Source organism: Haematobia irritans, chromosome 1, assembly GCF_050003625.1.
Source record: "Haematobia irritans isolate KBUSLIRL chromosome 1, ASM5000362v1, whole genome shotgun sequence".
Lineage (NCBI taxonomy): Eukaryota > Metazoa > Arthropoda > Insecta > Diptera > Muscidae > Haematobia > Haematobia irritans.
The window spans coordinates 66,776,313-66,801,619 of record NC_134397.1 but is presented as its reverse complement, the minus strand read 5'-3'; the positions used below and the strand labels follow the sequence as shown (position 1 = coordinate 66,801,619).

The 25,307-nt window shown below is 36.7% G+C and overlaps 1 protein-coding gene across 1 annotated transcript in view; it reads right to left on the bottom strand.

Moving 5' to 3' along the window:
• LOC142221117 (rho guanine nucleotide exchange factor 17) overlaps window positions 1-25,307 on the bottom strand; it is a 189,288-nt gene that overhangs the window by 160,362 nt on the left and 3,619 nt on the right. The gene's annotated exons all lie outside the window — the stretch shown is intronic.

Genomic DNA, 25,307 nt, shown 5'->3' with positions numbered 1-25,307 from the left:
CTTATCAGCCAACCTGTTATGCACCCTCCACCATGGATTGCATGGAAACTTGTACTGAAGACTGTCAGCCACAATCGAATTTCTTGGGTTGCGGTAACCTTCCCGATGGCAAGGTATCTTAAAACAAAATTAAACATACAAAATTAAAATAAAATTGTGACAAACATTTCTACAGAAATAAAATTTTGACAAATTTTTCTATAGAAATAAACTTTGGACAAAATTTTCTATAGAAATAAAATTTTGACAAAATTTTCTATTGAAATAAAATCTTGACAAAATTTTGTATAGTAACAAAATGTTGATAAAATTTTCTATAGTAATGAAATTTTGACAAAATTTTCTATAGAAATAAAATTTTGACCAAATTTTCTATAGAAATAAAATTTTGACAAAATTTTCTATAGAAATAAACGTTTGACAAAATTTTCTATAGAAATAAAATTTTGACAAAATTTTCTATAGAAATAAAATTTTTACAAAATTTTCTATAGAAATAAACGTTTGGCAAAATTTTCTATAGAAATACAATTTTGACAAAATTTTCTATAGAAATAAAATTTTTACAAAATTTTCTATAGAAATAAAATTTTGACAAAATTTTCTATAGAAATAAAATTTTTACAAAATTTTCTATTGAAATAAATCTTTGACAAAATTTTCTATAGGAATAAAATGTTGATAACATTTTCTATAGAAATAAAATTTTGGAAGATTATTTTTGGGGATCGGCAATATATAATTATAGACCGATATGGACCAATTTTGGCATGGTTGTTAGCGCCCAGATACTAGCGCAATGTATCAAATTTCACCACATACCAAATTTCAACCGGATCGGATGAGCTTCGGAGGTCAAATCTGGGGATCGGTTTAAATTGGGGTTATATATAATTAAGACCGGTATGGACCAATTTTTGTATGGTTGTTAGAGACCATATCACCACGTACCAAATTTCAACCGGATCGGGTTAATTTTGCTCTTCCAAAGGGATCCGGATGTCAAATCTGGGGATCGGTTTATATGGGGGCTATATATAATTATGGACCGATGTGGACCAATTTTTGCATGGTTGTTAAAGTCTATATACTAACACCATGTACCAAATTTCAGCCGGATCGGATGGCATTTACTTCTCTTAGAGGCTCTGCAAACCAACCCGGGGGATCGGTTTATATGAGGGCTATATATAATTATGGACCGATGTGAACCAATTTTTTCATGGTTGTGAGATACCATATACCAACACCATGTACCAAATTTCAGCCCGATTGGATGAAATATGTTTCTCTTAGAGGCTCCGCAAACCAAATCTGAGGGTCCGTTTATATGGGGGCTATACGTAAAAGTGAACCGATATGGCCCATCTGCAATACCATCCGACCTACATCAATAACAAGTATTTGTGCCAAGTTTCAAGTCGATAGCTTTTTTCGTTCAGAAGTTAGCGTGATTTCAACAGACGGACGGACGGACGGACATGCTTAGATTGATTCAGAATTTCACCACGACCCAGAATATATATACTTTATGGGGTCTTAGAGCAATATTTCGATGTGTTACAATCGGAATGGCAAAGTTAATATACCCCCCATCCTATGGCGGAGGGTATAAAAAATTAAAATTTTATTTTTATTTTTTTTTTTCTCTATAGAAAATTTTGTCAAAATTTTATTACTATAGAAATATACCTCCCATCCTATGGCGGGGGTATAAAAAAATTAAAATTTTATTTTTATTTATTTTTTTTTTCTCTATAGAAAATTTTGTCAACATTTTATTACTATAGAAAGTTTTGTCAAAATTTTATTTCTGTAGAAAATTTTGTCAAAATTTTATTTCTATAGAAAATTTTGTCAAAATTTAAAGTGTAGAGAGTTTGTAGAAGTTTACAAATGTTTCTCCAAATCTGTTTTGATTTAAATATTTGTATATGGGAATGTAAACCTTTATATAGCTCCCAGCAAATTTTAATTATTTGTGATGGTATCAAAAATTTTCTTCTACATAGTGGTGAAGGGTATAATATAGTCGGCCCCACCCGACTTTAGACTTTACTAACTTCTTCTATTTTAAATATGATCATTAAAATCCATACGAATATGAAAAACAGCAACTACAATAGGACATGATAACAAAAACAACAACAACAACAAAAATGTGTATGAACAATAATAACAACATGATTTTTGCATTTTATGGAAATATGAACAAAAGATGAATAAACTGTTCTGAGGTTGTTTCTCAAGGAGAACCTAAATGCATCTCATCGTCGAATGCTTTTAGGAAAAAATGGCATCTAATGGATGAATCACTTTACGCATAATTTCTGTATACATATTAAAATTGGCAAATTGATTTTCCTTGTTAATATTCATACACTAAATGAGTTTGTGGAACATTTTAGCGCTATAGCTTTATTATTAAAGGCTGTATGCAGCGTAATTACAAACGATAGACGGACATTGTCACGTCGTCTTAGAATTTCATTGTGATCATAGACTTAATGTTGTCACCGAAGAAAAGTTTTCAGGGTTCTAATGATTTTGAGGATATTGGTATTAATTCTGAACCAAAAAGTGCAGAATTGCTTTTTGGCTCAGAAAAGACAAAATCTTTGAAACTGTTTTTCAGAGTTGAAATCACTTACCAACTTTCAAGCGGATCGAAGGAAATTTGCCCCTCCAAGGGGCTGCATAAGTCAAATCTGGAGTCGGTTTATATGGGGGCTATATCTAATGGTTTGGCCCCATACGGTATCCCAACGATGTTCTTTATTTTAACTACTCAGGAAGTTCTTTTCATTAAATTTTTATACCCTGCGCCACACTGTGGAACAGGGTATTATAAGTTAGTGCATATGTTTGCAACACCCAGAAGGAGACGAGATAGACACATGGTGTCTTTGGCAAAAATGCTCAGGGTGGGCTCCTGAGTCGATATAGTCATGTCCGTCTACCCGCCTGTCCGTGAACACATTTTTGTAATCAAAGTCTAGGTCGCAGTTTTAGTCCAATTGAGTTCAAATTTGACACAAGTATGTGTTTTGGCTCAGAATAGAACCCTATTGATTTTGGAAGAAATCGGTTCAGATTTACATATAGCTCCCATATATATATTTCGCCGTTATGGACTTATATGACCCCAGAAGCCAGAGTTTTACGCTAATTTGCTTAAAATTTTGCACAAGAAGAACAATTAGTACTATAGTCAAGTGTACCAAATTTTATTGAAATCGGTTCAGATTTAGATATAGCTCCCATATATATCTTTCGCCCGATATGGACTAATACGGTCCCAGAAGCCAGAGTTTTATCCCAATTTGGTTGAAATTTGCACTAGGAGTACAATTAGTAGTGTAGTCATGTGTGCTAAATTTTATTGAAATCGGTTCAGATATAAATATAGCTTCCATATATATTTTTCGCCCGATTTTCCGCCATATGACCACAGAGTTCAAAGTTGTAGTCCGATTTACGTGAAATTTAGCACAGGGAGAATTAGAATTAAAATACTAAGTATGCATGTCAAATTTGGTAGAAATCGGTTCAGATTTCTATATAGCTTCCATATATATGCTTTTCCGATTTGGGCAAAAATGACCAAAATGCCCAAATTTTCCATATAAAATCGCCACTGCTAAGTCGAAAACTTGTAAAAGTGACTAAAATCAACCGTTTCAGACAAGCGTTAGAATGCATTAAAAATCATAAAAAAAAATTAAAACTTATTTATTTATCAATATATCACCGAATTCTTTAATTCACATCCAAAACATTGAATTTGGATCATACCTTACGAAGTGATGCATATTCAGTGCAACGCAGTTGAAATGGTCACGAAAAAAAGTTGATGCGGTCACCCCCCAGTTTTGTAGCATATTCGAAGACAATTTCAGAACACCAAAACTTTTTTTTTCGTGCACCCTACGACCCCCCGAAATACAATTTATTGTGCTGTGTCGTCATTTGAAGTCCGATCGAAAAGAAACGCATATCGTTGTTCGTGGTTGATCAGGGGCTATATTTCGTGCATTGGTCATTTACCGTTAGAAATTTACAGACAAACAGGTTTTGTGTTCTAAATGCCTTATAAATTAATTTCGTAGATGTGAATAACGATGTGCATGTGGTTTCGATCGGACATCATGACAACACAGCAAACTATTGGTGGTGTGTAGGGTGACCTATTGACTTTTTAAAATCTCTGTAACTTTTTTGTTTATGAATATAAGTAAATGCTTCAAAAGCAAAGTTTCATATTTTGTTAAGATCTTTATATTGCTTATCAGAAATGGGCATCATAGGGGTATACGAAGCGAAATAAAAAAATTAAAAATCAAATTTGACTTCGGAGTCAAAAATGACCAATATATGCGTTTCTTTTCGATCGGACTTCAAATGACGACACAGCACAATAAATTGTATTTCGGGGGGTCGTAGGGTGCACGGAAAAAAAAAGTTTTGGTGTTCTGAAATTGTCTTCGAATATGCTACAAAACTGGGGGGTGACCGCATCAACTTTTTTTTCCTTTAGGCCGTGACCCTATCTAGTGGACATCCATCCTATGACAAGCCAATGTTAAATTCATCGCTTCTGCGCCAATTTTGCACCGCTTCCGGAACATTTGCACTACTTTTTTGGCGACACTTTTTTTGATGGGTAGGTATAGTGGCAGCTCGATATTTCAGGCTCACACAGACTATTCAATCCATTTGGAGTTCAGTGGCGAACTTCTTCCTTTATAATTGGGTGCTGCCCGATTCTATGTTTACCTCAATGGCACGCCGAGTACGAAGGGTGAAACGACTTAGAGAAGCTCTCAAATTCTTAGAAATGTCACCAGCAATACTGAGGGATAATTCACTCATGAAAAAAAATTTGGTGTTTGGTCGAAAGAGGGATTGAAGCTATGGCCTTTTGTATACAAATCGGGCATGCTAACCGTTGCATCACGGTAGCTCCCTCCCTCCGTCCGACCTATATCAATAACAACCACTTGTGCCAACTTTCAAGTGGATTTTTCGCTCGAAAGTTAGCGTGATTTCAACAGACGAAGGGACGGACATCAACTCAAAAATTCAAAGCGATCCAGAATATATTTATAATTTATGAGGTCTCAGACCAATATATCGATGTGTTACAAACGCCATGACAAAATGAAAATACGCCCTATGGTGGAGGGTATAAAAATGTCGAAAATTGTATTAGATTTTAAAATCAGTTTAGATTTGTTTGAATTGGCAACCTTTAGCACGAATTCTGGCTTTCAAAGTACTGACAAACCCATCAGACACCGCACGCAAGTTGCCCTTCGCTATTTTGATCCATTCTCATCTAAGCGCTGTCTTGAGATGATCGACAATCGACAACCATACTGCAAAATAATCCCCCCAGGCCCAGTAGATTTTGGTGGTGGCATGTTGTTGCTGAGTCTTGCTTGAATGTCCCTGATCTGTGGCAGCCATATTTATCTACCCACTACCCAGGGTTTCAATACTGCCTTTTTATACACTCCACCATAGGATGGGGGGAATATTAGCTTTGTCATTCCGTTTGTAACACATCGAAATATTGCTCTAAGACCCCATAAAGTATATATATTCTGGGTCGTGGTGATCTGAGCATGTCCGTCCGTCCGTCTGTTGAAATCACGCTAACTTCCGAACGAAACAAGCTATCGACTTGAAACTTGCCACAAGTAGTTGTTATTGATGTAGGTCGGATGGTATTGAAAATGGGCAATATAGGTCCACTTTTACGTATAGCTCCCATATAAACGGACCCCCAAATTTGACTTGCGGATCCTCTAAGAGAAGCAAATTTCATCCCATGCGCGTGAAATTTGGTACATAGTGTTAATATATGGTCTCTACTAACCACGCAAAAACTTGGTCCACATCGGTCCATAATTTTATATAGCACCCATATAAACCGATCCCCCGATTTGGCTTGCGGAGCCTCTAAGAGAAGCAAGTTCCATCGGATCCGGCTGAAATTTGGTACATAGTGTTAGTATATGGTCTCTAACAACCATGCAAAAATTGGTCCACATCGGTCCATAATTATATATAGCCCCCATATAAACTGATCCCCTGATGTGGGGATTATATATAGCCCCCACACTAAAGACTTTCATGCACAATCGAATTACTTGGGTTGTGGTAGAAGTCTGATATTTATGAAATAAAGCTGTGATTGAACTTATGATTTAATTGAATAAAAAATAGTAATTGATATTAAAACTTTTCTTTCATAAATTAATATCTTAGTAATGCTGCAAAAAAGCGTCGCCAAAAAAGAAGTGGAAATTTTCTTTTTGGGTCTGGAAGTGGAAAAAATTGGCGGAGAAGCGATGAATGTAATATGAACTTGTCATAGAACGAATGTCCACCGTTTCAATAGCCGTTGCAATGAATTTTGAAAAGGCGGGGAATTAAATAAAATAATTTATCAATGAGGGGGGAAATAAATAAAAACACAATTAAATTTCGGGTTTTAAAAAGATAAATTAAAATTTAATTTATTGGCGGGGGTATTCGTACCTTCGGGTATTTGAGCGAGAGAGTAAGTGTGAGAGAAAGTTTCGATAAGTCATTTGTCATTTTTTCAGATATCGTTATAATTCAGGGGTGTATTTTACAATTCATGAAACTTAAATCTAACAGGGTGTCAACCTGAACATCCCGCCCCCCTTGCAGGAATGCAACATAGGGGCAAGCAGGAGCTAGGGGACAATAAAAAAAACGAGAATTCAATTTACCATTCAATGGACATACAAATACAAAAAACATAAATAAATAAATTCAATGGGACCCAGAATGGACGTGAATCACAATCGTAGCAGGTCCACTGCCGGTGTTGGGGCTAACAGTGGAAGTGTTGACCGGATTGTGACCACAGGTGCATCGTCCGCCGGCGGCTCGAGGTTGATGCGATTCCGGATTTGTCGACATCCTATTGGCTGCATTGGTGTTGCTACGAGCATCTAGCGAGCGCCTTTGGTGGGTGTCTCGTCGTGGAGTTTCTTCCTAGGATTAGCTTTTTCCGTGGCCTTCCTAGAATTCTGGGGTCGGCTAGCGACGGCACTGGGGGGATTTTCACGCTTCCCAACAAACCTCGGGTGGAGCATCGTATGGTGCTCACCGCAGCATTCCATACATCTTTCGCGGCTCTTGCAATTCAAGCGTTTATGGGACTCCGCCAAGCAGTTGAAGCAAAAGCCGAGCTTCATCACTGTTCTCCGACGTTTTGCCGAATCCATCGCACGAAAACGAGGACAGAGACGAAGTACGTGAGGCTGCAAACATATCTTACACCGCACCTCACTACCCTTCTTCGTGCGTTGGGTGACGTCTTTATCTGCCTCAGGGCGTTCATTTGTGAGACGACGTGATGGGCCAGACATGTCTGGAAATACGAAAAATGGGGACAGCACACACACAAAGAAAATAAAATGTTATTAATTTTGTCCATCAACAGGTAGTAGCACGAGTTTGACAACGGGCCTTGTAATAGTACAATTTCCAACCTTGATGTCAACAACTCGCACTTTGTTGTCGGGGCCTAAGTAGATCTTTTCGATTCTACCTACTTTCCACTCTGGTGGAGGCAGATTATCTTTCCTGATTACTACCAGGTCACCAACGGCAAAATCTCTTTGAGGAAATTTCCACTTATTTCGCTTATGGAGTTCAACGAGATATTCCTCTTTCCACCGTTTGGCGAAAGAGTGATAAAGGACCTTAAGTTTCTGCCATCTATTCACATAACTTAACGACTCAATTGTCGTGTCGGGCTCCGGTGGGGAGAGAAGGGCAGAACCTATAAGGAAGTGTCCTGGGGTCAAAGGAGCCAAATCGTTTGGATTATCGCTCATAGGACTAAGGGGCCTAGAATTAAGGCATGCCTCGATTCTAGCTAGCATTGTGCTGAACTCTTCAAAAGTAAACTTCTGAGCGTGAGACACTTTCTTAAGATGAGTCTTGAAACTCTTAACTCCTGCCTCCCAAAGACCACCCATATGTGGCGCACCAGGGGGAATAAATTTCCATTCTAATAATTGGAAGGCGTTAAGCGAAATAAGATTTTGCTTCACTTCAGCGAGAAATCGGGCTTGGTCTCTACCAAGAACATTAGAAGCTCCTACAAAAGATGTCCCATTATCCGAAAACATCTTAGAAGGGCAGCCTCTTCGGGAGAAAAATCGGGTGAATGCAGCAATAAAACAATCAGTCGACATGTCATTTGTCGCTTCCAAATGAATTGCCTTAGTCGCAAAGCAGACAAACACAAGCACATATCCCTTAGTGATACGGCAACCTCTACCAATGTAGGTCTTTATATCAAAGGGGCCTGCAAAGTCGACTCCAGTGCATGTAAACGGGCGAGACAGTGTAGTTCTCTCAGGGGGAAGAGCGGCCATAATTTGGTCTACAGTTTTCTTCCGAAACAATACGCATGCACGGCAATTATGGATGATTGTCCTTACGAGATTCTTCAATCTGGGTACCCAAAATTCCAATCTCATTAATCTCAACATTAATGCATTTTCACCATGCACCGTATTCTTGTGAATGTACTCCAGGTACAATCTGGTAAACCGGGCATCATAGGGTAGAATTTTGGGGAATCTCTCGTCATAGGTGAGAGTAGGGGAACGCGCAAGTCTACCATTCATCCGCATAAATCCATCAGAATCTATAAACGGATTGAAATTCAATAAAGGGCTCTTTCGAGATAACTGCGCATTGTTCTCCAGCGCCACATATTCAGGAAAATGTCGACGCTGGCAGAGGACAACAAGACGACCTTTCACAAAGTTGATCTCACCCTGTTCCAAGTTGAAGGATGAATGCGTCTGTGTCGATTTAAACTTCGGGTGTATTCGATGAAAGAATCTGAATACATATGACAAAACTCTTAGGGCTCTGGATAAATCAGAGAAACGGGCCAAAATATCCTCAGGAGGGGATAATTGGTTCAAATTGACTTGAATCGGTTTAGTTTCAAGATTCGTCATGATTCTAAACGTAGATTTTGGCCATTCGGAGCGAGGGCGACATAACCAAGCGGGACCTTTCCACCAAAGGTTATTTGTTAGAAGATCGCGCGCTGAAGAACCTCTCGAGGCTATATCAGCGGGGTTATCGTGTGACAGAACATGATGCCAATTACTAGTACCGATTTTCGTAGAGATGTTAGCTACTCGATTCGCAACAAACGTAGGCCAGTGGCACGGGGGCTTCTGAAGCCACGACAAAACTATCGTCGAATCAGTCCAATAGAATGTCTCAATTTCTGGGAGACTCAGCTCGGAGCGAATAGTCTCAACCATATCAGCCAATAGAGTTGCACCGCAGAGCTCTAAACGGGGCAAGGATTCAACCTTGATTGGCGCTACCTTAGTTCGTGCTGCGAGCAGATGCGTGACATAATCACCAGGGGCGTTTTTAATTCGGACGTATAGGGAAGCCGCATATGCTTTCTCAGAAGCATCACAGAATGCATGAAGCTGAACTTCATGGTCTGGGCTGAAACCAACCCATCGGGGGATCTCTATCCGTTCGATTTCACTATAATCGTCCAAAAACGCAAACCATCTATTCAGAGTCATGGGTTTCAAACATTCGTCCCAATCTGTTTTGTCCTTCCAAATTTGTTGCATTATAATCTTAGCAACTATTATCTTAGGGGCCAGCCAACCTGCTGGATCGAACAATTTAGCTATCTCAGACAAAACGGCTCGTTTGGTGACGGAAGATCTAGTAGGGGCTGAAACCAACTTGAAAAAGAAAACATCTTTTCCAGCGTTCCAACGTAAACCCAGAGTCTTGGCGGTACTTTCATTGGAAATATTCAAAAAGTCATTATCCAATAAATATTCGGGGGGTAAATCTAACAAAAGACCCTGCACATTAGAAGTCCATTTTCTTAGATTAAACCCAGCAGAACCTAGAACTTCCATAAGTTCATCACGGCTCTTCATGGCATCATCTAAACTGTGAGCTCCTGCCAAAATGTCATCGACATACATCTGCGAACGTATTATCTCCGCAGCAGTCGGGAACTCACCCTCGACGTCATCAGCAAGTCTAAGTAGGGTCCGAATAGCAAGATATGGGGCACAGTTCACACCAAATGTGACCGTGTTCAATTCGAAATCTTAGATTATATCATCAGGGGCTAGACGGAAAACAATTCGCTGATATGACGCCTGATCGGGATGAATCAGAATTTGCCTATACATCTTCTCGATGTCGGCATTGAAGACAAATCTAAATAATCTCCATCGGAGAATCAAAACAATTAGATTTGCTTGTAGAACGGGTCCAGTGTACAATACGTTATTAAGACTAACGCCATTAGAAGTGACACTGGAAGCATTAAACACCACACGTAATTTAGTGGTGGCGCTGTCAGGCTTGAAAACAGCGTGATGGGGTAAATAATACACAGTATTAGAAGAATTTACCTTATTCTCATCAATCATGGTCATATGTCCCAAATCAGCGTACTCTTGTAGTACCCTGTCATACTGAATCTTCAGCTCGGGATTTCTCATTAACCGCGACTCATTTCGCTTAAATTGAGAAATGGCATTATTCCGGGACAAACCAAGTTGCAAATCTTTGGGGTATTCACGCTTAAAAGGCAGTGAAACAACATATCGACCATTATGATTACGATAAGTCGTTCGTAGGTATAATTCCTCACACCATCTATCCTCTTCTGACATAGTGCATACTTTCGGTACATCTTCGATTTCCCAAAACCTAGCAAGTTGATCATTCAACTCTATGTGGCTGTAAAATGATACCACCGACTGTAGGGGCTTGGTTTGGGAGACTTTGCCAGTCACGATCCAACCGAAAACTGTTTTCTGGGCAATAAGATCACCATTAGGGTGCTTATGAACATCAGTATGCATTATCCGAGAATATATATCACCACCCAGTAAAAGGTCCATATGAGAACACTTTAGATCACACATCGTGACTTCGGGCAGATCTACGTCTAGTAGCTGTGACAATGAATAAGTAGGCAAACGACCAGTTAACTTGTCAACCACATACGCATCTGTCGACAACTCAAAAGTTGGGTCAATAGGGGAGCACAAAGAGATCCTACAAACATTAGTAGACTTCGCCGATATCGTGCCGTTTAGGCCAACAATATTCGCAGAAGTAACTGGGAATATCGGCAAAGCAAGTTTCTTTTGCAACTTTCGGGAAATAAAAGTTGCTTGCGAGGCAGGATCGATCAATGCTCTAGCAGAACACTTCACGCCATGACAACACAAATCTACCACAGTAGTTCCCAAAAGAACTGTAGAAAACTGTGATGTTTCCATAGCAGTTGCAAAAGTTTGCAACGAACGGGCAGCCTCTGATGTAGAAGGAACATCGTCAGAAGCTGATCGGGCTGGATTTCCCATATCGCGGGTCATTCCAGGTCGTGAGCTCGAATCTCGACTTACTTGTGCTGAGGATTCCCTTCTATGCAAGTGAGAATGATGTTTTTGTTTGCAGAAGAAACATATATTTGAGCTCTTACAATTGCTAAAAGTGTGCGACGAAGCTAGACAATTTGTGCAACATTTGAGTCGCTTGACTGTTTCCAATCGATTGTTAACCGACATTTGAAGAAATTCTTCGCATAATCGTAGGGGATGCGATTCGGAACAAAGAGGACATTTCTGCTGAGAATTAGATGGTATAATCGTAGAGAAGCTCTTAAAACTTCTATTACCATTATTATTAGTAATTGACTTTCTCTTTGGGCTAGTAGGTTTTCTTACATAACTCGGACCAGAAGACGTCGAAATATTATGGGCGCCTTTAATGTCAAAGACGGACTCAAGGGTCTGATACCGAGCAGTCAAAAACTTATCCATTGTTTCCCATTTAGGTAGGTCAGAACTTGACCCTTGAGATTGCTCCCAATGTCCTAGGGTAACTTCAGGAAGACGGGTGGAACATATGAAAACAAATATAACGTCCCAATTCTTCGTATCAATGCCCAAAAGAGACAAATTAGTTATGCAGTCGCTCATAGTACGCTGCAATTGCTTAATAGAGGGGCCAGATTCCTTTAAAACGGGTGCAAGATTGAATAAAATCTTGAGTTGGGCGTTTACAAGAACCCTTTTGTTCTCATAACGATCGACTAAATTTTGCCAAGCCATCTGAAAACCCTCATTAGTAATCGGACATGTTTTGATAATATCGCGGGCTTCACCTTCCGTCTTTTGCATCAGATAATACATTTTCTGAATATTACTGATATGTTCATTATCTTTATATAGGGCAGAGAACATGTCTCTGAACGTAGGCCAAGATTTATAATCACCAGAAAAAATCTCAGTATCACAAGGGGGAAGGTGAATTGGAAGGGATGAACTAGAAGACTTCTTCTTCGCATTGAGCTTTTCAATTAAAGACTCAATAAGGGCTAGTCCACGCACATACGTCTTATATGTTGCGATATATTTTGCCTTAACTTTGGCAATATCATCACTAGAACCCATAGTGTCACACAATTCCTCATAAATTTCACGGAAATTCTCCCAAAGTCGAATAATTTCCTGTTTATGAATGTTGAGGCTGTGGACGGTGTGATCATCCTCCTTGAGCGAAGTCACGAACATATCCAAATCAATTAAGCGGTCTGCGCTTTTAATCAAATTCTTGATATCAGACATTATTATTTTCAATAAAATTCAAATTTCGAGTAAAAAGTTTAATTTGGTATGAAAACGGGGTTGCAGAACTCAATTCCAACAACAAACGTAAATAGGGTTCAAAAAAATTCAAAAAAGTTATGATTTTTTTTATTATTGGCAATAAACAAATATTTAATGCCTTTGCATATTTTTCGTAAATTAAAAAATATTTCAATTTTGGTCTTACCAACACCACTGTGCAACAAAACTACGTATTAGTATACGATACAATGTGCAAGAATCAAAAATATTTCAAACGGGCGAAACTACGGGGTTAGTTCGATATCAATTTAATTTATTATACAAAATAGTCACAATTGCCTTTTACTTGCAATATTTTCCAATAATTAATCAATTAAAATAATTAATTTGAATATTTATTTTTCAATGTAAAATAATTTTCAAAATTATTTAATGAACAACTTTTGTTCCTATCGGGCCCACTGTGCAATGTTCAGTTACAACTCACTCGAACATGCAATGCAACATGTAGTACAATTGAATGCAACACACACACGTATGTCCGTATAACAGTCAACCACACTACTTGATAAGAGAGACGGGAGTGGGGGTAATAATGCAAGCTGTTGTTTTCGTTTGGTTGTTAGAAACAAAGATATTAAAAGAGGAAGATGGGAGATTGGCTACTGAGCACATCAAACCATTTACCACATTAGTTTAATACTCGAACCAAACGCGAATACGACAGGTATTGACATAGCATTAAAATGCACATAAAAAGAAACTAAGAGCACGAAATAAATTTCCATAAAGGGGAAAATGTAATTTTTTTTGTTGTTGCCTAAAATTTATCATTGTTTCATTAAGAAAATTAAATTTTTCATTTAAAAAATAAAAACTAAAAACAACTAAAAGGTTACAAACATGTATTAAACTAATGTGGCAAATGCAACATTTGGTATGACGCAAGCCAATCTCCCATCTTCCTCTTTTATTATCTTTGGTTAGAAACCAAAGCGTATGGGCAAATGAAAATACAACAACAACACACAGGCAAACGAAAGAGTGACTTTGTATTTATTATTTCTTTTATTTTATTGATATTCTTGCACTTTTGTTTACTTTATTTTCACCACTAATAAATGTCCACAACCTTACCTTGGTGTGATGATTATTTTAGGGGAAAACAAAGGTAATGGCCAATAGTTTAGGGGGTAAAAATACCAAATATATCCAATGGATTTTCGGGCTCTAAAAAGAGAAGCTCAATGAAAAATTATTTTATTTTGAATCTCGGGCGGTTTAATCCGGTTCGAAGGACCAATGAAAAGGCGGGGAATTAAATAAAATAATTTATCAAATCAATGAGAGGGGAAATAAATAAAAACACAATTAAATTTCGGGTCTTAAAAAGATAAATTAAAATTTAATTTATTGGCGGGGGTATTCGTACCTTCGGGTATTTGAGCGAGAGAGTAAGTGTGAGAGAAAGTTTCGATAAGTCATTTGTCATTTTTTCAGATATCGTTATAATTCAGGGGTGTATTTTACAATTCATGAAACTTAAATCTAACAGGGTGTCAACCTGAACAAATTTGCATCACTTCTTAAGGTGTGATCCGAATTCAGTGTTTTGAATATGAATTAAAAATTTTGTGATATTTTCCCAAATAAATAATTTGTATACTTTTTTAATGCATTCTAACGCTTGTTTGAAACGTTTTCCCTCGAATATTTTCAAATATTATCGATTTTTCTATAATGGATTTAGCATTTTTGTGGCAAGATTTGAATAATTTACACTTTTTTTAAACTATTTGAAAAAAGAAAACAAAAAATTACGCATTAAAATATAAAAAAATGAAGTATAAAAGCTTGTGTAGTTAAAATAGTTAACTTCTTTGTGAAGACATTTTTGGAAGTGCTTTTAAAGTTGTGCCTTTAGAACAATTCCCAATTTTTTGCTGGGAAAAGTGTGGAACTACCCTACGGGAAATGGATCAACCACAGAACTGGTACAGGACTAGTCCTTGGTGTGTATGGACCAGTCCCAATTCTGATCAAAACGTATGGAAGGGACCGTCCACTTTAACATGGGTTTGTCATTGACGGAGTAAACTTACATTTTAGGACGCGTCTTGGACTCATCCCAAAGGACACGTCCTGGGGCACTTTAGCAGGAGCAACCCATAAAAGGTCCTCAGGAACCAGTCTCGAACAAACTCTTAGAAATCTCTTTCAATTTGGGCTCCTAATCGAACCCGAAAAAAAAACTTTTGAAATATGTCGAACAAAAGGTTATTCTGATAATTTTATTTCACTAAATGTGAAAATTGCATCTAACTGGAGCAAAGGTACCAGTTCTGTGATAGGTCCGTCAGTGGCAATTTGCACCAATTTCCCGTAGGGTACTTTTACTTGCTTTATTATAAATTGATTGTCGAGTTATTTTGATGTCTATTTTTTTATTCAATTTTATGAAATAAAACATTAGTTGAACCTATAAGTTCAGTCTATAAAGTTTTAGCTAGGGGGGCTATAGCCCCCCTCTGGCTTTGTGGCCATATAACTTCAAATCGGACGAAAGATATATATGGGAGCTATATCTGAACTCTGGCTTTGTGGCCATATAACTTCAAATCGGACGAAAGATATATATGGGAGCTATATCTGAATTTGAACCGATTTCAATCACATTTACCAAGCATTGGTAGAATGTCAATTCTACCCTCTGTGCACAATTTCACGAAGATCGGTAGTAAACTTTGGCCTCTGTGGTCATATGAGTCTAAATCGGACGAAAGATATATATGGGAGCTATATCTAAATCTGAACCGATTTGGCTGATATTTTGCAAGATTTTCGAGATTCATAAAATATTTGGATGTACGGTATTTCAAGAAAATCGGTTGATAAACACGCTAACTATGACCACATCGGGGATAAATATATATGGCAGCTATATCTAAATCTGAACCGATTTTTTCCAAAACCAATAGCGATTGTCTCTGTCCCAAGAAACGGATGATCGGACTTAAATTGCGAGCTGTACTTTGTGCACAAAATTACATATACAGACAGACGGACGGACAGACAGACTGACAGACGGACATCGCTAAATCGACTCAGAATTTAATTCTAAGCCGATTGGTATAATAAAAAATGGGTCTATGACCACTATTTCTTGGCATTACATACAAATGCACAAACTTATTATACCCTGTACCACAGTAGTGGTGAAGGGTATAACAAAACTTGTGTATTTTTCGGAGTTTCTTATATCCGTTATCCACTGTAACATTATTTCAGAATGCAGTAGACCAACATGTTTTTGTAAGCTTGTAAACAATAAAATTAACTGTCACTGGAATAAATATATCAGCTGTCTGACGAGCGTTTAATGATAGCATAATAAAATTGGTTGCAACACATATCAGCCACCCTGGGTATCCCCAATTTATTTTGCTTTTTACATACGACGAGGATACCAGGTCTAAACGACTTCTTCTTCATATTTAAAACCTGAATGTAAATAATTGTAAATCGATAATATTTACAAAAAAAGTATTTAACATGTTATTGTTGTTATTATTAAATTTAAAACAATTTGCAACAAAATTAATTACTTATTAATGATCTCAGACTCAGCAATAAATATTTATGTTAAAAAGAAATTTTTTTTCTCGATCGATATGATTTATGGCCGCATGGTCAGGGTGGGATTTTGGCTTCCGTATTTGTTTATCGCCATATAAATAAAAATAAAGACGTATAGACCCTCGAAAAGGAAGCTACGAATTTCCGGCTATTGTTCAAGAGATATAAATTTGCAATTTCCAATTTGCAAATGTGTTAACACAAATTCTTCAATTGTTCCCAATTGAAAATGTGTTAATAATACGCGTTTTTCTTGAGTTGGCTGGAACTTGGCTGAAAGTGAACCAAAAACCTAAAAGCACAAAAAAAATCGCATTACCTACCACTGTTTTATGGCAAATTTCAATTGAAATTATATTTCAATTTGTTTAAAATAAATTTCTTTGCTTGATTCTTGCTACATTCAATAATTTATTGGATTAGCCATAAGATCTGGCCAGGCTAAAATCAGTTTTTTTTTTTTTTTTTTTTTTTGATTCTCCAAAAAATGTAAACAAAACAATTGATGGTTGCTGTTGTTTCCCCCCACTTGATTTTGCAAAATATTCTTCATGGTTCCAAAACTCAAGTATACCAAAAACAATCAAAAAAAATTTTTTTAATTCTATTTTCTGAAAGCCAATGAACGCAACTGAATCATGTGATGGGCCAAACGGCAAAGCTAAAGGCAATTTTGATTGATGGCAACAGGGTTGTGTTATTCCGCTTGCCAGAGGGGGGTTAATAATGTTTACCGAATATTATGCACACTGCCGAACTGTTGACTAATCAATATTTTTTTTCCCCCAAAACCAGTCTACATACTATATTAGATGATATTATCGAAGTATATATATCATTGGATAAATTGATGTGAAACATATTTTTTTATTTTTATTAATTTTCCATCTTTCATTAACTCTTGGAATAAGTAACAAAATCAGGTTCTCTATTAGTGTCTATTAGAGCGGAAATTGACATAAATACCGGAAATCAGGATTTGAAATTTTTGAAGACGTAATGATAGACCTTTAAAATGGGTGTTGAAATCGGTTTATTATTTATTGCTACTGAATAATTTTATTAAAAAAACATATTGAGTGAAAAACCTAGAAACTAGATAACATCAATTATGCTGGTTGCGCAAACTAAAAATGTGGATTTTTGTTTTTCATTCCGAAAAAATATGTTTGAGAATTCATTCCGAAAACCAAACAAGTATATACGGCAGTAAGTTCGACCAGGCCGAATCGTATGTACCCTCCAAAATGGATTGCATAGAAACTTGTACTACACACAAAAAAATTTTTTTCTGATTCAATCACGAAATTAATTGATTCAATTAATTTTTTAATTGAAATGTCTTCAATCACGAAAATGATAGTATCAATCACAGTTTTAATTGGGCATAGAAAAAATTCTTGATTAAAAAATTAATTGATTTCATTACCAAATATCAATTAATTTTTTAATTGATTCAATTAAAAATTTTATTGATGTTGATTGCAAAACTCAATTAATTTTGTAATTAAAAAAGGTAACTATTTTCAATTACATTCTGAATTGGCTCAGAATTTTTATTTGGATTAACAATTGATTGTTTGAAAAAAAAACAAATTTAATTAAAAATTTAAAAAAATGTTCATCACTTTTTTAACTGACTTAGTCTTCCGAATTTGAATAAAAGTTAATTGTATCAATTAAATTTTTAATTAAAAATTTTTAAATTTTCAATCATTGACTAAATTAACTTAATGTTTCTATCTTGATTAAAAAGTTAATTGTACCAATTAATTTATTAATTGAAAAAAATTTCAACTTCAATTAACTTTTTAATTGGAAATATTTTGGTGATATTTTTTTCTGTGTAGAGACTGTCATCCACAATCGAATTACTTGTGTTGCGGTAACACTTGCCGATGGCAGGGTATCTTAACAGGTTGGCTGATAAGTCCCCGGTCTAACAAAAAAAAAACGCATTTTTTGTCAAAATTCGTTTTTATTATTCAACACAGTTCCCTTCAAGAGCGATACAACGATTATAACGACCTTCACGGTGCGTTGCCTAGGTGGAACAACACTTTTTTCTTCTTCATATGGGGCCGTTTTGCCGCGATTTCGACCTTCAAACGCTCCAATAACGCCATATAATAGTCACTGTTGATGGTTTTTCCCTTCTCAAGATAATCGATAAAAATTATTCCATGCGCATCCCAAAAAACAGAGGCCATTACTTTGTGAGCTCGCGCGGCACCCATTTTGCACAGAGCTTCCGCATATCCAAATATTGATGAATGGTATGACCAACACGTTCCTTTGGTATCTTTAAGGCCTCTGCTATCTCGATCAACTTCATTTTACGGTCATTGAATAATGTGTTACGGTTTATAAGTTTGGAGCTCAAGCTCGATATGAAAACTGAGGTTTTCAACTTGATAAACGATAGGGAAGAGTGGGGAACTCAAGTTCCATGGGATTATTCAAAGATTGTTGGAACTTAGGTTCCTGGAATAATGGGTCACTTTGTATGATCACACTACTACCACAAATACTTACATAGGTGATAATATGTCGGAACGAGAGAAAAAGAGACGAAAATATGTTTGTTATATGAGATGACAAATATTTTATTGAGAGATAGGGATCCTTTATCGTCGGCAGCTGGATGAAGAAAGAGGTCGGAAACTTAGACTAGATTTGACAGGTGAATTCAGAGCTTCAGAAAAGAAGAAAGAGGAAAGTAAATAGAAAACGGAGTTGCTACCTAAAATTATGACAGCTTAAAACTCTAATCTATTACATGCTAACGGCTAGTCTAAAAAAAGGAAATTCATTTAACTTATCTTAACAATAGGAATTCAATATTAATTCAAATTTCAATTCAATAGTTCAAAATTCATATTCAATATATTTTCCAACTACATTAAACAGTCATTCAAAATCATTTTGTGGATTTTTTTGATGTTTTCGTCGGTAACCACCTCCTTCGGGCGTCCACTGCGTTCACCGTCCTCTGTGCTCATTTCACCACGCTTAAATTTTGCATACCAATCAATTAATGTTGATTTTCCTGGGGCAGAGTCCGGAAACTCATTATCAAGCCAAGTTTTTGCTTCCATCGTAGTTTTTCCCTTCAGAAAACAGTATTTTATCAAAACACGAAATTCCTTTTTTCCATTTTTTTCTATCTCACAAACTAATTGACTTACAGACGTCAAATTTTGACACGAATCATTTGAAGGTTGGTACTATATAAAAATAATATGCATTTAATACTAGCGACGCCATCTATGTGGCAGACCGAGGACTTATCAGCCAACCTGTTAAAACTTCTTAACACCGTCTTCTCAATTGTAAGTTTGTCCTTTGTCCATACAGGGTATATAACATTAAATACGTATATAATTCAGTTTGACACCATTTTCTATAGCAATAAGATTTTGACAAAAAATTCTATAGCAATAAAATCTTGAAAAAAAATTGTATTGTAATAAAATTTTGACAAAATTTTCTATAGAAATAAAATTTTGACAAAATTTTCTATAGAAATAAAATTTTGAGAAAATTTTCCATAGAAATAAAATGTTGACAAAATTTTCTATAGAAATCAAATCTTGACAAAATATTCTATAGAAATAAAATATTGGTAGAATTTTGTTTGGAATCGGCTATATATACCTATAAACCGATATGAACCATGTTGGGCATGATTGTTAGCGGTCATATACTAGCGCAATGTACCAAATTTCAACCGGATCGGATGAATTTGGCTCCTCCAAGAGCTCCGGAGGTCAAATCTGGGGATCGCTTTATATGGGGGCTACATATAATTTTGGACCGATATGGACCAATTCCTGCATGGTTGTAAGAGACCATATACTAACACCACGTACAAAATTTCAACCGAATCGGATGAAAGTTTTTCATCCACGAGGCTCCGGAGGTGAAATCTGGTGATCGGTTTATATGGGGGCTATATATAATTATGGACCGATGTGGACCAATTTTTGCATGACTATTAGAGACCATATACTAACACCATGTACCAAATTTCAACCGGATCGGATGAATTTTGCTCCTCCAAGAGGCTTCGCAAGCCAAATCTGGGGGCTATACGTAAAAATGGTCCTATATGGCCCATTTGCAATACCATCTGACCTACATCAATAACAATTACTTGTGCCAAGTTTCAAGTCGATAGCTTGTTTCGTTCGGAAGTTAGCGTGATTTCAACAGACGGATGGACGGACATACTCAGATCGACTCAGAATTTCACCACGACCTAGAATATATACACTTCATGGGGTCTGAGAGCAATATTTCGATGTGTTACAAACGGAATGACAAACTTAATATACCCCTCATCGTATGGTGGAGGGTATAAAAAAGCATGACAGGTTCCAAAGATTTTGTCTTTACGAGGGCAGTTCGGAAACTTCTTAGCCTAGCACAAAAAGCGAGGTATAAACAGAAAAAAGTTAAGTGTTTTGGAAACTTCCATCGTTTCATAACTGATGATGAGACATGGATCCACCACTATACTCCAGAGACAAAGGTTAGGTTAGGTTAAAGTGGCAGCCCGATTAAGATTCAGGCTCACTTAGACTATTTAGTCCATTGTGATACCACATTAACTAAAAGTACCTATTACATATGGGCATTTCTAGTTTTAACCGCTGAACCTTCTTGATTATTTTTCTTTGTTGAACCAACCAGATTGTTCCAAAAACATTAGCAGACTGCTTCAGGTCCGCCAGTAATCTGAAGCTATATGCTCCTAAAAGTTGCTTGCGCTTTACACAAAATGCAGGACACTTGATTTAATTGATTCTTTTTCCTCCGCATCATGACAGCTCATACAATAGTCATTATACTTTGCGCCAATAGTTTTTGCAAAATCGCCTATCAGGCAGCGACCCGTTATAGCAGATATAAGGAGTGATATCTGACGTCTCGAGAACATTAGCATATCTAGTGTGCGGTTTAAGGTGAAATGGGGCCATATTTGCTTGATGTCGTTACAACCCTTGCAATTCTCCCATCGAACATTTGCCATCCTAACAGCCTTCTCACGCAGCATGAGCTTGCAGGTAGCTAGGGGCATACCAACAAATTCCAGTTCCCTGGAATATGTTAGGTAGTCCCTAGCCTTGCCAACTCATCCGCTTCGCAGTTCCCCGGTATGTTCCTATGGCCAGGCACCCATATTAGGTGAATATTGTACTGCTCAGCCATCTCATTGAGAGATTTGCGGCAGTCGATGGCCGTTTTCGAGTTGAGGAACACAGAGTCCAAGGATTTTATTGCAGGTTGACTGTCTGAGTATATATTGATGCCCACATTTTTTGGAACATTACTTTTCAGCCAATTCGCCACCTCTCTTATTGCTAATATTTCAGCCTGAAAAACACTACAGTGATTAGGTAATCTTTTCGTTATTCGAAGTTCCAGATCATTAGAATATACTCCGAACCCCACTTGTCCATCCAATTTGGAGCCATCAGTGTAGAAATCTATATATTCTTTATTCCCCGGGGTATGTGTGCACCACGCCTCACTGTTGGGGATTAGAGTCTCAAACTTTTTGTCGAAAAGTAGACTCGCCAAAGTGTAATCCACTACGTTAGGCACATCTGGCATTATTTTGAGGACAGAACTGTGACCGTAACCTTTTTCCGACCACAGCGATAGTTCGCGCAACCGCACAGCCGTTGTTGCAGCCGACTGTTTGGCCAAAATATCTAAAGGCAATAGATGCAGCATGACATTAAGGGAATTTGTTCCTGTCTTGCTGAATGCGCCTGAAATACACAAACACGCCATACGCTGAACTTTATCTAAACAAGTCGATTTCTGGAGTGCCGGCCACCAGACTACAACACCATATAGCATTATAGGTCTAACTACTGCCGTGTGGATTGTTCTTTTGTCCAGAGACAAAAGAACAATCCAAACAATGGACTGAAGCTGGAGGAAGTGCCCCAAAGAAGGTAAAAACAATTCAATCGGCTGGTAAGGTTATGTGCAACGGTTTTTTGGGACTTAAAAGGTATTTTATTGATTGACTATCTGCAAAAGGGTAAAACTAGTACTATTGCAACCTTTTGGATCAATTAAATGTACAAATTCGAGAAAAACGTCCTGGCTTACAACACAAAAAAATAATTTTTCATCAAGACAACGCACCAGCGCACAAGAGTGTTTTAACAATGGCTAAAATCAACGAATTAAAGTACGAGTTGCTTGACCACCCACCTTATTCTCCTGATTTAGCTCCCAGTGACTTTTACTTGTTCCGAAATCTAAAAAACTCCTTGCTGGCAAGCGTTTTACCTCAAATGAAGATGCAATTACAGTTGTAAACCACTATTTTGAAGACCTTGAGGAAAACTATTTTAATCAAGGGATAGAATTGCTAGAAAAGTGTTGGACTAAGTGTATTGAAGTTTCAGGAGATTATATTGAAAAATAAAAATATTTTTTAAAAAGTAACAATTCTCTTTCATTGATAGGCTAAGAAGTTTCCGAACCGCCCTCGTAAGTCTCAATCATTTTATGTTAAGTTCATTATATTGAAAAATAAAAAGATTATATTGAAAAATAAAAATATTTTTTAAAAAGTAACAATTCTCTTTCATTGATAGGTTAAGAAGTTTCCGAACCGCCCTCGTAAGTCTCAATCATTTTATGAACTTAATGTGGGTATAAAGTTTAATGACCGTACACATAAGTTCAATATGAACTAACGCAAAAGAAAATGTTCGTACAATTCCCAAAAAAAGTAAGAATGAACTACAGTATGGTTAAAATAGTCATGATTTGGCGCCAATGATTTTTATACCCACCACCATAGAGTGGTGACGGGGTATAATAAGTTTTCATTCCATTTGTAACACATCGAAATATCGATTTCCGACTATATAAAGTATATATATTCTTGATCAGGGAGAAATTCTAAGACGATATAACGATGTCCATCTGTCTGTCTGCCTATCTGTCTATTGTAATCACGCTACAGTCTTCAATAATGAAGCAATCGTGCTGAAATGTTGCGCAAACTCGTCTATTGTCTGCAGGCTGGTCACGTTCGAAGATGGGGTATATCGCTCCAGGGTTTGATATATTCCCCATATAAATCGACCTCCCGATTTGGGGTCTTATAAAAACCATAGTTTTTATCCAATTTGCCTGAAATTGTAAATCCAGAGGTATTTTACGTCCACAAAGGCGTGTGCCGAAAATGTTGAGTATCGGAAATCTGCGGGTATTTTAGAAGCATACAAATGTATGTCGAAAAAAGGAAGAACCAGGGAATTGCTTCGCTCGCCTGAAAGTGGACAGTTAGTGAATTTGGGTTTCTCCGATACGAAGTCATTCAGAATCACCTCCTGAGTAGATCTAGTAATTGCGACCAGAATTCTGCGAACAACATGTACATGGACAGACGGACGGATATCAAGTCCGTCTGTCCATGTATATGTTGTTCGCAGAATTCTGGTCGCAATTACACCCAGAAAAAAGGGGCTCTAATGCCAACTGAACTTTATTTTAGTTCATGAAGATTAGTTGATTTTAGTTAAATTTTGCACAATATGAGTAAATGTTCCTTATTTGAATAATTTTTTGTTAACTTTAATGGCTTGAACTAAAAATAAGAAAAAAAAGTTGTATACAAATATATTGCACAATTTTACTAAAATATTAAATAGTTCATATTTTCCTAAAGTGGCAGAAGTTTGCTTAAATTGAGTTCATAAGTCTCTCAAATGAGTAAATTTTACTAAAATTGTACCTGTCATGAACTTCGCATAGCGCTAAAGACATTTTAACAAATTTTAAATCCAATTTTTTCTTTCAACATATGAAATTTTCTTAAACAAGAGAAAAACAAGTATATACGGCCGCAAGTTCGATCAGGCCGAAGCTTATGTACCCTCCATCACGGATTGCGTAGAAACTTCTTCTAAACACTGCCATCCACAATAGAATTACTTAAGTTGCGGTAACGCTTGCCGATGGCAAGGTATCTTAAAACCTCCTAACACCATCTTCTAAATTGTATGTAAGTCCATACGTGGTATATATTAAATCAAAAAAGATCGATCCAATACGTATATAATTCAGTTTGACAAAGTAGACATAAAATTTTGACAAAATTTTCTACAGAAATAAAATTTTAACAAAATTTTCTATAGAAATAAAATTTTCTATAGAAATAAAAATTTGGAGAAAATTTTCTATAGAAAGAAAATTTTGACAAAAACTTCTACAGAAATAAAATTTTAACAAAATTTTCTATAGAAATAAACTTTTGACAAAATTTTCAATAGAAATAAAATCTTGGTAGATTATTTTTGGCTCGAGTGGCAACCATGATTATGAATCGAATAAAATTTTAACAAAATTTTCTATAGAAATAAAATTTGACAAAATTTTCTGGGGATCGGTTTATATGGGCGCTATATATAATTATGGACCGATGTGGACCAATTTTTGTACGGTTGTTGGAGACCATATACCAATACCATGTACCAAATTTCAGCGGGATTGGATGCAATTTGCTTCTCTTGGAGACTTCGCAAGCCAAATCTAGGGAATGGGTTTATATGGGGGCTATATATAATTATGAACCGATGTGAACCAATTTTTGCATGGTTGTTAGAGACCATATACCAATATCATGTACCAAATTTCAGCCTGATCGGATGAAATGTGCTTCTCTTTGAGGCTCCGCAACCCAAATCTGGGTATCGGTTTATATGGGCGCTATATATAATTAAGGACCGATATGAACCAATTTTTGCACGGTTGTTAGAGACCATATACTAACACCACGTACCAAATTTCAATCGGATCGGATGACTTTTGCTCCTCTAGGAGGCTCCGGGGGTCAAATCTGAGGATCGGTTTATATGGGGGCTATATATAATTATGGACCGATATGAACCAATTTTTGCATGGTTGTTAGAGACCATATACCAACAT